General features: G+C 42.5%; 1 protein-coding gene across 44 annotated transcripts in view; it reads left to right on the forward strand.

The window, feature by feature from the left end:
- Positions 1-13,918, forward strand: part of SVIL (supervillin) — a 256,217-nt gene that overhangs the window by 46,482 nt on the left and 195,817 nt on the right. For 3 of the 44 annotated variants that reach the window (XM_086333938.1, XM_086333978.1, XM_086333935.1), the window contains one exon: positions 1,866-2,074. The exons of the other annotated variants lie outside the window; for them this stretch is intronic. The gene's annotated coding sequence lies outside the window, so the exon portion shown is untranslated. Of the gene's footprint in view, positions 1-1,865; positions 2,075-13,918 lie in introns of those variants that run through there. 44 annotated transcript variants of the gene reach the window in all.

A 13,918-nucleotide genomic window follows, 5' to 3' on the forward strand; every position in this document is an offset into this window, starting at 1 on the left:
TGCATGGTTTGAGTGTTAACTTGCCCTTTGTCTTATCAATAAAACTACTGTAATATGTAGCAAGCTGTAACCTTAAATCCATGATACCGCCCCCCCCACTCCGCCCCCAAAAAAGTGCTCATTATTTGTGAAATTTAGTTTAGGAAACCTGATACTATAATACTTGTCTATTATAAATGATCTTTGCATGGACTGTTAGAATTACAAATATTTCTAGTGTAGATTTGCTATTTCTTGGCTCACTTATTCTTTGAGAAAAATCTTGGCTAGGATTTGGCTATGTGCCAGGCCATGGGAAAACAAAGGTAACTGAGATATAGCACTTTGCAGAGAAAGCCACCTTCTCAATGGGAAGAAAAAGAAGTCTGTAGATAATGAAAAGATGAAATAGCCAATACTGAAATAATTCCCAGTGTCAAGAGTAGTAAACTTTCAACTCTGCAAGGAGAATACAGCAGAGAGGAAGAGACTAGAGGACCAGAAGGAGCCTGGCAACTAGAAGGGACAAGTATTAATTGCCTACTGAATCCTGGCATTTTTACACATAATTTTATCATTTTACTTTGCAAAATCACACAGAGTGGAAATAATAATCACTGTCTTCTGAGTCACTGATTTTAAAGCAGAGATGGGCAGACTTTTCTGTGAAGGGCTAGATAGTAAATATTATCTATGGGGCTATGTGAAAATACAGGCTATGGAGGCCATACTGTCTCTGTCACATCTATTCAACTCAACTGTTGAGGCAGGAAAACAGCCACATAGACTGTGGAAACAAGTGAGCACGTCTGTGTTCCAGTAAAATTTTATTGACAACAATCGACAGTGGACCAGATCTGGCCCAGGGGTTGCAGTTCGCTAAACCCTATTCTCAAACAGCCATGATAGCTACCATTTCATTTTAGAATATTTCTGGAGAGGGAGATTATAGGTTTCATTAGCTTTACAAGTGGGTTGGTGACAGTTTCAAAATGAATTATAGAATCTCACCAAGAAATAATGGCAGACTGGATTAATAATGGAGGTTCAGACAGACCCAGTTTTCGGACATTTCACATCATCCTGGTTAATATTTAACAGGCCTCTGAGAATCCAGATATAATCCATCTTTAGGTCATTATATGATGAGTCCAAAGAGAAAACCACACTAATTCAGTCTTGGCACAGGATATGACGCTGCGTAGGCATGTGTGTGTGTTAGCTCTGAGATTTTTAAAATCATGGATATAAAGAAGATTTGTCTGGAACCATTGGGAAGAAATGAGGTAAATATCTGAACGGATGACCTGGGAGAAGCCTAGAGTGTAAAGTCTCAATACCACTGTCTTCTGGAAAAAGGCAGAAACATCTGGTTAGTGTAACAATGAGGGGTGATGTGAAAGGAAACACCATGTCCAGATTGGAAAAGCAGAATACATCTTGACATCTTAAAGCAACAAGCCAGAAAAAAAAAACAAACTGTCTTTAATAGCTGATAGTGTGGGAAAAGTCACTAAATTCAGAGATTGAGTTTCTTAATTTGGTTTCTTAATCCTTTAGAGCAAAACAGTGAATTTTTCTTTCCAAGAGTATATCTAAGTGTATCTCTTAAGATACAGAGTAGTAGGAAAACACCTGGAAAACCATTACAGGACTTTAAAAAAATGTGACACCGGGAAGCTGTTTAGGTCACCTGTCCTAGCCCTAACGTGACTGAAAGGAAATTTTTCTCTTGGCTGATGAGAGAGAGCTTGGACGAATTTGGTTACATTGGGGAGCTTATTTCTTTTGAGTAAAATTTTCAAAAATCAAAAGCACACAAAGTTTATAAGATGGTTTCAAGTGTAGATGGTTCCAACTGGATTGAAACATTTTTTCACCAACAGGAATCAATTAAAAGGATGTTGTCTCCAGAGGTCCCCATGCTTGGCACCCACAAGTGTGTTTTGATCTGGTTCCCCATCCGGCTCTGTACTGTTGCTCTTAAGATTGACTTGGAAGAAAGAGGGAGGAAAAGATGGAAAATAAGGGAGTTGATATCTTCCTGGAAGACACTGTAGATGTCAGCAGACTGAATTATTCCAACCAAAACAATGTAAGCTTTTCCTTATGCTTTGAATCCTGGGCACGAATCTTATCTTGGACGAGACAGATGTGATTCTGGGGACGTGCACCGCGTCCTGAGCTTTGGTGACTTTTCTGCTTGTCACTTTGACAGGAATCAGACACCCTACCGCTCTGCATTTGTGTACTGTTTCTAGCCTCTTTCTAAGTTCAGTGGAACTTCATAAAACTCAAGAAATCTTAGGACAGCTTGAAGAAAATAATCTGTAAAGTAGATCAGTGTTTTAATGTGGATTATAGCCAACAAAGAGCCTTTATGTTGAAGGCTTTAATGCATAAGCTAATTAAAGAGTCTTACAAGTTGACTTTTCTTTCCCAACAGACAAAGCCTTTTTTTAAAAAGTTAATTAATTGGACTTTCCTGGTGATCCAGTGGTTAAGAATCTGTCTTGCAGTGCCAGAGACACTGGTTTGATCCCTGGTCCTGGAAGATCTCACATGCCAGGGGGCAACTAGGCCCATCCACCACAGTTACTGAGCCCATGCTCAGGAGTCCTGGAGCCGCAACTACTCAGCCCACGTTTAGCAACCACTGAACCCCATGCACCTGAGCTCCGCAACAAGAGAAAAGCCACCATGATGAGAAGCCCGAGCACCCCAACCAGAGAGGAGCCCCTGCTTCTCTCCACAACTAGAGAAAGCCCATACACAGCAATGAGACCCCAGAACAGCCAAAAATAAACAAGTAAATAAATAAATATTTTTAAAGTTAATTAATTTGGTTGCACTGGATCTTCATTGCTGTGTGCAGGCTCTTATTTGTGGCAGGTGGGATCTAGTTTCCTGACCAGTTCCCTGCATTGGGTGCCCAGAATCTTAATCACTGGACCACCAAGGAAGTCCCCAGACAAAGCCTTTTTGCAATGTAAATGTGGTAAGGAATATTCATACTCTACAGTCTTGCTGGCATTCTTTTCTTTTAGCAAGGGTTAAATAAGGGGGATCTTCAAAGCCTTGGTGCTATATTATAGAGAGCTTTGAAGTTTTTATTAGCTTCCCTGGAATCACTGTTCCCTGGAAAGTTCACTAATGGAATACATAGTTTCTTACACAAATCCATTTCCTAGCTGTATAGAGTAAATTACCTAGTCAGTGGGGATTCCATGGCAAGATAAAGTTAATACCTAAACTGGTCCCGAGTCAGCTATTCCCATTGTAAAGCTTTTGCAGTCATAAGGTACAATGTTATTTGGGTTAAATTAACATTTCTGTATCTTAACTCACCTCTTGAACTTCCTGAAAGCAGCATAATATGCCTTTCCCAGCCAATCAGATGACAGCTCTTATATATGGAGCTAACCTCTTCCAGCTTAGTGGGCGGTGCCAGCCTGCACTCAGTGCCCCTTCTCATCTCTGCATCTCCACCTGTGTCACCACCCTGTCTGGAGCAGACTGTCTCTGCCTTCTTGGTGGTGGTGGCCTCCTATCAAGTTCTCTGCTGCTTCTTTCCCTCTTCCCCATCTACCTAAACCCCGAGGTCTATTTTCCTTGGAGCAGCTAGACTGATTCTTTAAATCAAGATCATTCGTGCCCTCCTGCAAACCCTACAGTGGCTTCTCGTACCTACAGTGGCTTCTCATACCTCCGAATCAAGTCCCAAGTCCTTCTTTGGCACAGGCCTGTGATCTGTGCTCAGCTTTCCCTGTCCTGCATTTCCTGCTGGCTTCCCAGGCAACTCCCTGTCCCTCCCTCTGCTCCAGCCACACAGGCCACCTTGCTTGTCATGCACCCATTCAAAACTTGAAACTTCACACTTCCCTGCTCCTGAACCCCCCTCCCTCCACATACCCTGCAGCTTTCTGGCCGGTTCTTCCAGGTTTCTGCTCAAAGAAAACCGCCTGAGACCCGACCACTTTATCTAAATGAAAAAACCCCATCCTCTTACCTGGCTTTTCCTTCCTTCCTTCTCTTACTAATGGACATTCAGCTTATTATTGATTGATTGCTTGGTTTAAATGTTCATTCATTTATTTATAGTTCATCTATCCCTCCCAAGAGAATGTAAACTCCATAAAGACAAGGACTTACAATGATATACATGTATCTTTCATGCCTCACATACATAGGCAATCAAGAGGTATCTGCTGGGTGTTGAATGAAGGAAAGAACCAGAGTCATTCACATTGTCTTTGGTTTGCATATATAGACCAAGTCACAGAGCAGTTTATGTTGTTCAAAATGCCAATGATGTTTTTTATTTTCCTGCCTTAATAAAGTTTTCAGTCCAATAGCCAGAGTTTATCTTAGATTTAGCTCTTGCCTAAAGATCTTAGCAGTGACCTTGGTCAGTCTCCAGTGTAGGGTTCAACATGTGACCACAGGTACCATATGGACATGAGGACCTGGACTTCCTGGTGATGTAATGGTTTTGTGGTGGCCATCCGTGTCCATGGACAGAGCTGCTGGAATCTTACTTGCCTTGTTAGTGATTAGCAGGCACGTATATAGCACAAGGAAAAAGAGCCAATAGGCATGTCTATTCTTAGTACAGTAGAGTTCCCATAATTATCTAAGCACTCAGAGGTTACTTTAAGAAATTTTGTAAGACTAATGGAGCTTTTTCTCCTACCAATGAGCTACTCATCATCTTCCTATAAATATTATATGAGAAGAAATCAGGGGTGGGAGTTAATAGAGGAAGTTGGATACATGGTCTGTAGAACCTTGTAGAAGATCCTAAGAGCCCCATTCCACGAGATAATTTTGTTGGCATAATTGCTTTGGGCTGCTTCTAAAGAGTCAGATGTATCAATGCGTAATTTACATTCAGTAAAATTCACTTTTTTAAAAAGCATATGGCTGTGCATTTTGATAAGTGCATACAGATACAGTTTTGTAACCACCATAATCAAAATATAAGTTTTCGTCCTTGCAAAATGTTCCTTGGAATGTGCTCCACTGTAATTGCTCAGCCCTGACCCCTGGAAATCACTGATGTGTTTTCTATCCTTATGGTTTTGCCTTTTCTATAATGCCCTGTAAATGGAATCATGCAGTCTGTCTCTGTTTGAGAGGCACCGATATGTTATTGGTAGTTTGTTCCTTATTACTGCAAAGTATTCCTGTGTGAATATAGTTTCTCTTCTCCCTTCAATTCTGTGTTCCAGTCTCTTCTACTTGGACTTTTAATTACCTTTTATGTAATATTTCAAACCTTCCCTGTTGCCTGAGTTCCTTTTTTCCTTCTCTGCACCAGTGCAGTGTCTGTACCCAGCAGTTCTAAGTACATATCTGTTTGGTTGATCCCTGGGGGCAGTGATGGCAATTGGGGTACTTCTGTGCATGTGTAGCAGGCTCATGTGGCATATGTACAAGGTGAGTGAGCCCTACCCCAGGGCTGAGGTAGAGATTCCTATTATTTCTCTCCTGGCAGCAAGGCATTACCTGCCAGACATAGAATATAAAGAAGGCTGAACACTGAAGAATTGATACTTTCAAACTGTGATGTTGGAGAAGACTCTTGAGAGTCCCTTGGACTGTACAGAGATCAAACCAGTCAATCCTAAAGGAAATCAACCCTGAATATTCATTGGAAGGACTGATGCTGAAGCTCCAATACTTTGGCCATCTGATGCGAAGAACTGACTCATTGGAAACAACTCTGATACTGGGAAAGATTGAAGGCAAGAGGAGAAGGGGACTACAGAGGATGAGATGGTTGGATGGCATCACCAACTCAATGGACATGAGTTTGAACAAATTCCAGGAGATTTGATGGACAGGGAAGGCTGGCTTGCTGCAAACCATGGGGTTGCAAAGAGTCAGACATGACTGAGTGACTGAACAGTGGGATATAAAACTGGATTTGAGCTGTCACAGCAGTGAAGATCCATCTTACCATGAGGGGGGAAGTCAGACCAAATCTGTGGTTTTTATAAGATATATAGATTTAGCTTGGAGACACCAGCCGTGAAAAGTGCAGAATCTTGTCCAAAGGCTTTCCTATCTCTTAAAGCTTTTGCGTTGTTTTTTTAATCACTGGTAAGCTTGGCATAGTGGTTAAGAGAGAGAGATCTGGAGACAGACTCTGCTATTAACCACCTATGTGACCTTGGGAACCTTTCAACGCCCTAGTTTCTTCATCTGTAGAATGGGGATAAAAATAGCAGCGAGGAGTGATGATAAATGGTTGATTTGTACATGGTGCTTAGAACAGCACCTGGCAGATATTGAGCTGTACAGGACCATTAGTCACTGCTCTTACTGTTATTAACTAACTTTATCCCCGGTACTCATCTGAAAATGTGTACTTTACATGCATTTGTGACACTTTTCATGGATGTCAGCTTCTAGATACCTGTTCAAAGAAAGATTATGATTCAGTTAATGGGGGTTTGGGAATAAGATAAAATAGGAGTTTGGGATTAGCAGATACACACTACTATATATAAAAGCAATAAACAACAAGGACCTACTGTGTAGCACAGGGAATTATATTCAATATCTTGTAATAACCTGTAATAGAAAAGAATCTGCAAAAGAAAATATATATACATACACATATATATGTAAATTGTGAAAATTTATAATACACATGCATACACACATATATATGTGTGTGTGTATGTATCAGATTGGATCAGTCGCTCAGTCGTGTCCGACTCTTTGCGACCCCACGAATCGCAGCATGCCAGGCCTCCCTGTCCATCACCAACTCCCGGAGTTCACTCAGACTCACATCCATTGAGTAAGTGATGCCATCCAGCCATCTCATCCTCTGTCGTCCCCTTCTCCTCCTGCCCCCAATCCCTCCCAGCATCAGAGTCTTTTCCAATGAGTCAACTCTTTGCATGAGGTGGCCAAAGTACTGGAGTTTCAGCTTTAGCATCATTCCTTCCAAAGAAATCCCAGGGCTGATCTCCTTCAGAATGGACTGGTTGGATCTCCTTGCAGTCCAAGGGACTCTCAAGAGTCTTCTCCAACACCACAGTTCAAAAGCATCAATTCTTTGGCGCTCAGCCTTCTTCACAGTCCAACTCTCACATCCATATGTGACCATAGGAAAAACCATAGCCTTGACTAGATGAACCTTTGTTGGCAAAGTAATGTCTCTGCTTTTTAATATGCTATCTAGGTTGGTCATAACTTTCCTTCCAAGGAGTAAGCATCTTTTAATTTCATGGCTGCAGTCACCATCTGCAGTGATTTTGGAGCCCAGAAAAATAAAGTCTGACACTGTTTCCATTGTTTCCCCATCTATTTCCCATGAAGTGATGGGACCGGATGCCATGATCTTCGTTTTCTGAATGTTGAGCTTTAAGCCAACTTTTTCACTCTCCACTTTCACCTTCATCAAGAGGCTTTGTAGTTCCTCTTCACTTTCTGCCATAAGGGTGGTGTCATCTGCATATCTGAGGTTATTGATATTTCTCCCGGCAATCTTGATTCCAGCTTGTGCTTCTTCCAGCCCAGCGTTTCTCATGATGTACTCTGCATATAAGTTAAATAAGTAGGGTGACAATATACAGCCTTGATGTACTCCTTTTCCTATTTGGAACCAGTCTGTTGTTCCATGTCCAGTTCTAACTGTTGCGTCCTGACCTGCATACAGATTTCTCAAGAGGCAGGTCAGGTGTGTATGTATATATGTGTATGTGTGTGTATACACACATATATATATATTCTAACACAACTCTGTGGGCTTCCCAGGTGGTGCAGAGGTAAAGAATCCACCTGCCAATGTAGGAGACTCAGGTTTGATCCCTGGGTCGGGAAGATCCCCTAGAGTAGGAAATGGCAACCCACTCCAGTATTCTTGCCTGGAAAACTCCATGGACAGAGGAGCCTGGCAGGCTATAGTCCACGGACTCTCGAAGAGTTGGATGCGACTAAGCACACACAACTAACAGCAACTAACACAAATATGTAAATTAAAAGAAAAAAAAAAAGCAGTTAACAGTGAGCAAGAGAGTTTGTGGCATTACCTGGGGTAATGTCTAGTGGCCAATCATCCCCAGAGGTGTGTATTTATCCTCAGTATGTTGACTTGGGTCATGTTTAGTGACCTCAGTTCTCTGGTATCACTTGCTTATTTCTCCTACTTTTGGAAGCTTGGGGTGGGGGGAGGTGTGACTTCTGAGTGTTGCTGTTCCCTCCATCAGAATGTCCCTGCGTCCTACATGTGAAGGAACACCAATCTACCAGTTTGTTCACTAACTCAGGGCTGGAAGTTTGGGCACAAGATTTTCAGTCATTTCTCTCTCTCTTCCTAATTACTTTACTGCCATCTACTACAATGATGGTTTCTTCTAGCACTACTTAGAAACTTTTTCCTGATGTTGCTTTATCAGGCCACCTCTCTGTATTTTAAAGCAGGTGTTCAGTAAGTTGCCTCTGTGTTTGGGGCAACCACTTCAAGGCTACAGCAGCTGGTCCCAAGGACCAGTGGGTGAGCACACAGCTGGCAAGCAGACCCAGCCAGCCTGCCCACACCAGCACCCCCCTCAACGCCCCCCTTTAACACAGCTCTGCTTCTCTCTTGCCCTTCAGAAATACCACAAAGGCTGGAGGAATTCACAGGCAGACCTCGCTTTATTGCATTTCACAGATACTGTGCTTTTTACAAACCAAAGGTTTGTGGCAACCCTGTGTTAAGCAAGTCTATGGGTGCCTTTGTTTCCAACAGCATTTGCTCACTTCCTGTCTCTGTCACGTTTGGTAATTCCCACAATATTTCAGACGTTTTCGTTATTCTATTCGTTATGGTGATCTGTGATCAGTGGTCTTAGGTGTTACTCCTGTGACGAGCTGAAGGCTCAAATGATGGTTAACATTTTTTAGCAAGAAAGTATTTTTTAGTTAAAGTATGTACACTTTTTTCAACCTAATGCTATTGCACACTTTATAGACTAGAGTGTAATGTAAATATAACTTTTACGTGGACTGGGAAAGCAAAACCTCGTGTAGCTCACTGTATTGTAATGTTCGCTGTGTTACAGTGGGCTGTGTGTTGTTCTGAGCATCGTCTTCAGGCTGAATCATGGCTCACAGGTGCACTACTCTGAATGCCGCTAAGTGCTGTGACTTAGAAGATAAAGACCTGTGAGACACGCTGCTAAATTCACAGCAGCCTTTCACCATCACTTACTATACACAACTGCTGGTGTGGGGCGGATCAGAGGCAATATTGGTGTTGTAAAGGGTTGGTGTTGCTCATACTTGAAGCTCTTGAGACCCATGTCTGTAGCAGACACCCAGGAGGTAAGAGAGAGGAGGAGAGGGTGGCCCGGGGTCCACCAGGGCCCATTGCCTCCTTACCTACCATGAGAGCTGATGGGCACATATGCCCAATGGTGTACATCAGCCCCTAGTGTCTATTTTTCTTATCAAATACTATTTGTTTTTATATTGTTCATTTAGGAAAAAAAAGAGTAAGGCCTATCATAGTCATCTTACTTTCATGAAAACATGCACATGTAAAGCAAAGACTGATAGAAAGTATCTGCCCTCACTAGTTGGTGAATCTCAAAGGTCTGTGGCATCCAGGAGACTGAAGAGGGGTCATGACATGGTGGTTGCTTAGAACCCACTGCTGTGCTGGGGAGACCCCACGTGCCTTCCACAGAGCCTGTGATCCCAGAAAGGGTCTTAGCTCTGTTTTTGCTGTGGCAGCTGCACATCTAGGGTCCCTCCTCTAGCTGCCTGGAAAGGGTGCTCATGTCGGGGTTTCAGGTGTGTTCAGGTTTAAGGGCACTTGGAGAATGTCAGACCTTTTGCGGTACACTTTGGAATGTTGAAATGTTGCATCCTGTTTTGCAACTTGGCATATTGTATGTTTTGTCATTATACTTACAAACATAGATATGTATGTGTATGTGATATATGTGTGTATATTTATACATGTGTATATATATCCATCTATACATGTGTGTATGTGTGTGTTTGTTTCATTCAGAAATATTAAGGTGGCTCTTACTATATGTCTTAAGGCCGTTGTAACAGAATTCCATAGACTAAGTGCCTTAAACAACAAACCATTTATTTCTCATAGTTCTAGAGGCGTTGAAGTCCAAGATCTAGTAGCCAGCAGATTGAGTTCCAAGTGAGGGCTCCCTTCCTGGTTTGCAGACAGACACCTTCTTGCTATGTTCTCACATGGAGAGGAGCAGAGAGAGAAAGGGTCTCCCTGTCTTTTCTGTAAGGACACAGATACCATCATGAGGGTCCCACCTTCATAACCTAATCACCCCAAAGGCCCCACCTCCAAATACCATCGCATTGGAGATTAGCATTTCAACAGATTGATTTTGGTGAACACATAGCTCTGTATTTGGATGCTGTGTGTGTGTATGTGTGTGTGTTCAGTTATGTCCAACTGTTTATCATACTCATGAGCACATATATCTATCAAACAGCAAGCTGAGTGTTTTTTTCAGAGTTTGTTTGCACATTTTGTGGTTGCTCTTAGGCAAGTAGTAGGAGACACTAAAGAATTTGAAAAAAATTATATATGAGAGAACTTAAAATTGAGAATTCGGCCCATTAACTTAATGTTTCTACTTGCAGTTGTGGGCGATATGTACATCTTTTGAATTGTGAGGCAGAACACCTCCCAGGATTTTATAGGAGCCTATTTGGAAATGCACGAGGACTGGGCCTTTTAGGAACCTGTGCTGTAGTGAGATACATGGGAAGCCCACTGGTGGCAGCGGAAAGCCCACAAAGTGGGAAGGTGTCCCCAAGGGCAGAGGGGAGGTGGCCTTTCTGGGTGTCACTAGGGAGGGTTGTGTGCTTATTTTAGCTCGCTCTCCTTCATGTGTCCCCACGTCAGCTGCTATTTTGACTGTGGACATCTTCCTGCAGCTGGTTGTGTGCTGGCTGCCAGACGCCCTCCCAGGAGAGCGAGCTGCCCTGTGCTCACTGGTTCCCATCCGTCAATCCACATCCATTCGAGCAATGAACTGTGGCTGTGAAATGCTACAAACATACAGGATTAAAGGCCTCTTGTAACAACGCTCAGTCCATTTTCGAGAAAAAAAATACAACATTCTCTTGGTTAAGAGAAGTAGAGGGAAAAAGGTTGGCACATTCAAATTGTACCTCAAAATGCGTTTAATATAGCCTCATTTAGTGAAAGCAACCAACATTTACTTAGTCCAAAAAAATCCAGTATTTAGGAAAATACTCAGTGCTCTATGGATGTTATCCTAATGTGTAAATATACTACAAGCATAATGGTTCAGGATCACAAAATCTCTGATAAATTACTTGACACATAAAATGGACCATTGTTGGCACTCTAAAAATGGTCTATGATTTATTCTTTATGCAAGCTTTCTGTACCCTGCCTCACCTCCATATTACAATGAAGCCAGGCAGCCTTGATGTCCTGAGAGTGGTCCCATGCGCTTTCTAAAGGTGGTGGGGGTGCCGGTGGTCTCTGAAGGAAGTCCCTCCCGCTCAGCATCTTTGCGGCCCCACCTCCCTCCTGTGGCACCTCCCCTTGTTGTCATTTCTCCCCTGCCTCCAACCTCAGCTTCTGCACATGCCACTGCGGTCACTTACTAATGGTTTTTCCATCAACTTGTGAGCTCCTGAAATTGATGCTAACAGAATGTCACCTTGGCTTGGCCACCGGTATCTGGAGGCTGATGAAATGGAGCTGTCCCCACACTGTCACAGACCCACAGAGATGTATGTCAGTTATCATGGGGCCTGTCAGTAGATACCTTCTATTAATAGGAATGCGATTTTGCTGACTTGGAGATGGTTTTTTTATTTTTTATATTTTAAAATTTTTATTTTTAAATTTTTTGGCCGTGCTGGGTCTTGGTGAACACGGGCTTGTCCAGTTGTGACGTGGCATGTGGGATCTTAGTTCCCTGACCAGAAGTTGAACCCGTGTCCTCTGCATTGGAAGGAGGGTTCTTAACCACTGGACCGCCAGGGAAGTCCTAAGATACTTATTTTTTATAAATGTTCAAATAAGTAAAATGATTATTTTAAAGTTATTACCATTACTACTATTGCTGTAGCTAATCTAACCCATGATGGTTGAGAATGACACATAAAGGTCATGGTGGTTTCGTCACTACGTCATATCCAACTCTTTTCGACCCCACAGACTGTAGCCTGCCAGGCTCCTCTGTCCATGGGATTTCCCAGGGAAGCATACTGGAGTGGGTTGCCATTTTTTTCTCCAGGGGATCTTCCCAACCCAGGGAGTGATCCTGTGTGGCAGGCAGATTCTTTACCACTGAGCCACCAGGGAAGCCCCCTGAACCATAGTAGTTGTTTGTAATCAGGTCTTTAGCATGAACTGAGCAAGAAAGGTCCCTAAGACAGGAGGGCAGCAGCCAGGGGAGCCTCACAGGAGGTGGGGGCCTCTGAACTGAATTCAGGAAAGTGTCTTGAGGTTTGTTTGGTTGCTGGGGTGGAGGTAGGGGAGGAAGTACCCAGTGCTCTGGGAAAATGTCAAGATCCTCCTTTCCCTGCTCTCAGCATCCAGGGAGAGAAAGAGTAAGTAGCCAGAGAGAAAGTTGGATCTGGGGAAGCCTCATCTCTCGGGTCTGTAAGGGGGACTCTTGGATGCCCAGTGAGGGGCAAGGCTCTGCTAAATGCCCTGGACCCAGAGGCACCTGACTCTGTGCTCCTTAGGTAGGCACCACTGGCCCTCCATGTCCACGGGTTCTGCATCCCTGGATTCAACCAACTGCAGATCAAAGATATTGGGGAAAAGAAATTCCAGAAAGTTCTAAAAAGCAAAACTTGAATTTGGTGCATACTGGCAACTATTTACAAAGCATTTACATTTTATTAGGTATTATAAATCTTCTAGAAAGGATTTAAAATATATGAGAGGATATGCATAGATTATATTTAAATGCTAAACCAAACTTTTCTGTTTTCTAAATTAAAAAATTTTAATTGCAGTATAGTTGATTTACAAGGTTGTGCTAATTTCTGCTGTATAGCAGAGTGATTCAGATATACATATATACATTCTTTTTTAGATATTCTTTTCCATTATGGCTTATCATAGAATATTGAATATGGCTCTCTGTGTTGTACAGAAGGACCTTGTTGTTTATCCATTCTATAAGTAATAGCCTACATCTGCTAACCCCAACTTCCCACTCCATCCCTTCCCTAACCTCCCTCTTGGCAACTACCACTTTGTTCCCTATGTCTGAGACTGTTTCTATTTCCTAGATAAGTTCTTTGGGCTATATTCTAGGTTTCACATATAAGTAATATATAGTATTTCTCTTTGTCTGATGTACTTCACTTAGTATGATGAACTGTAGGTTCATCCATGTTACTGCAAATGGCATTACTTCATTCTTTTTTATGGTTGAGTAGTATTCTATTGTATGTATGTACCACATCTATTACCACACTACGTTCTATAAGGCATTTGAACATCCATGGGTATTGTTATCCAAGGGGATCAGAACCAATCCCCTTCAAATACCAAAGGATGACTGTAACATGTGACCACAACCCACTGAAATATCCCTTTCCTATGGGCACCTCCACTGTACCTCTTGTTAAACCCAAGTCTTTTGAAGCCTTCAGATAAAAGTCTGCCTTTCTCTGCCATAGTCTCCCCTCCAGTTGCAACTGGTCTAGAATTACTGACAAAATCTTGTCAGAGTTTTTGCATAGAGATAATCATCTGCAAGTTCAGTGACAGTTTATTTTCCACCAGTAAGAAATGCTTTAGAAGGATGGAAAGAGTGTTGGAGAGACTGGACAAGCCCCCTGGGTCTGACCTTGAGTTTGGGTGCCTCTTCCTGCTGCAATGAAACCGTATTGATTTTCCCAGTGTCCCCTTCTCCTTTGAAATTCTTTCTGCTTTTATATAGGCTTGACT

The sequence above is a fragment of the Bos grunniens genome, chromosome 13, assembly GCF_055505025.1.
Source record: "Bos grunniens cultivar Pamir isolate PY7600 chromosome 13, Bosgru_T2T1.0, whole genome shotgun sequence".
In the NCBI taxonomy this organism is placed as follows: Eukaryota; Metazoa; Chordata; class Mammalia; order Artiodactyla; family Bovidae; genus Bos; species Bos grunniens.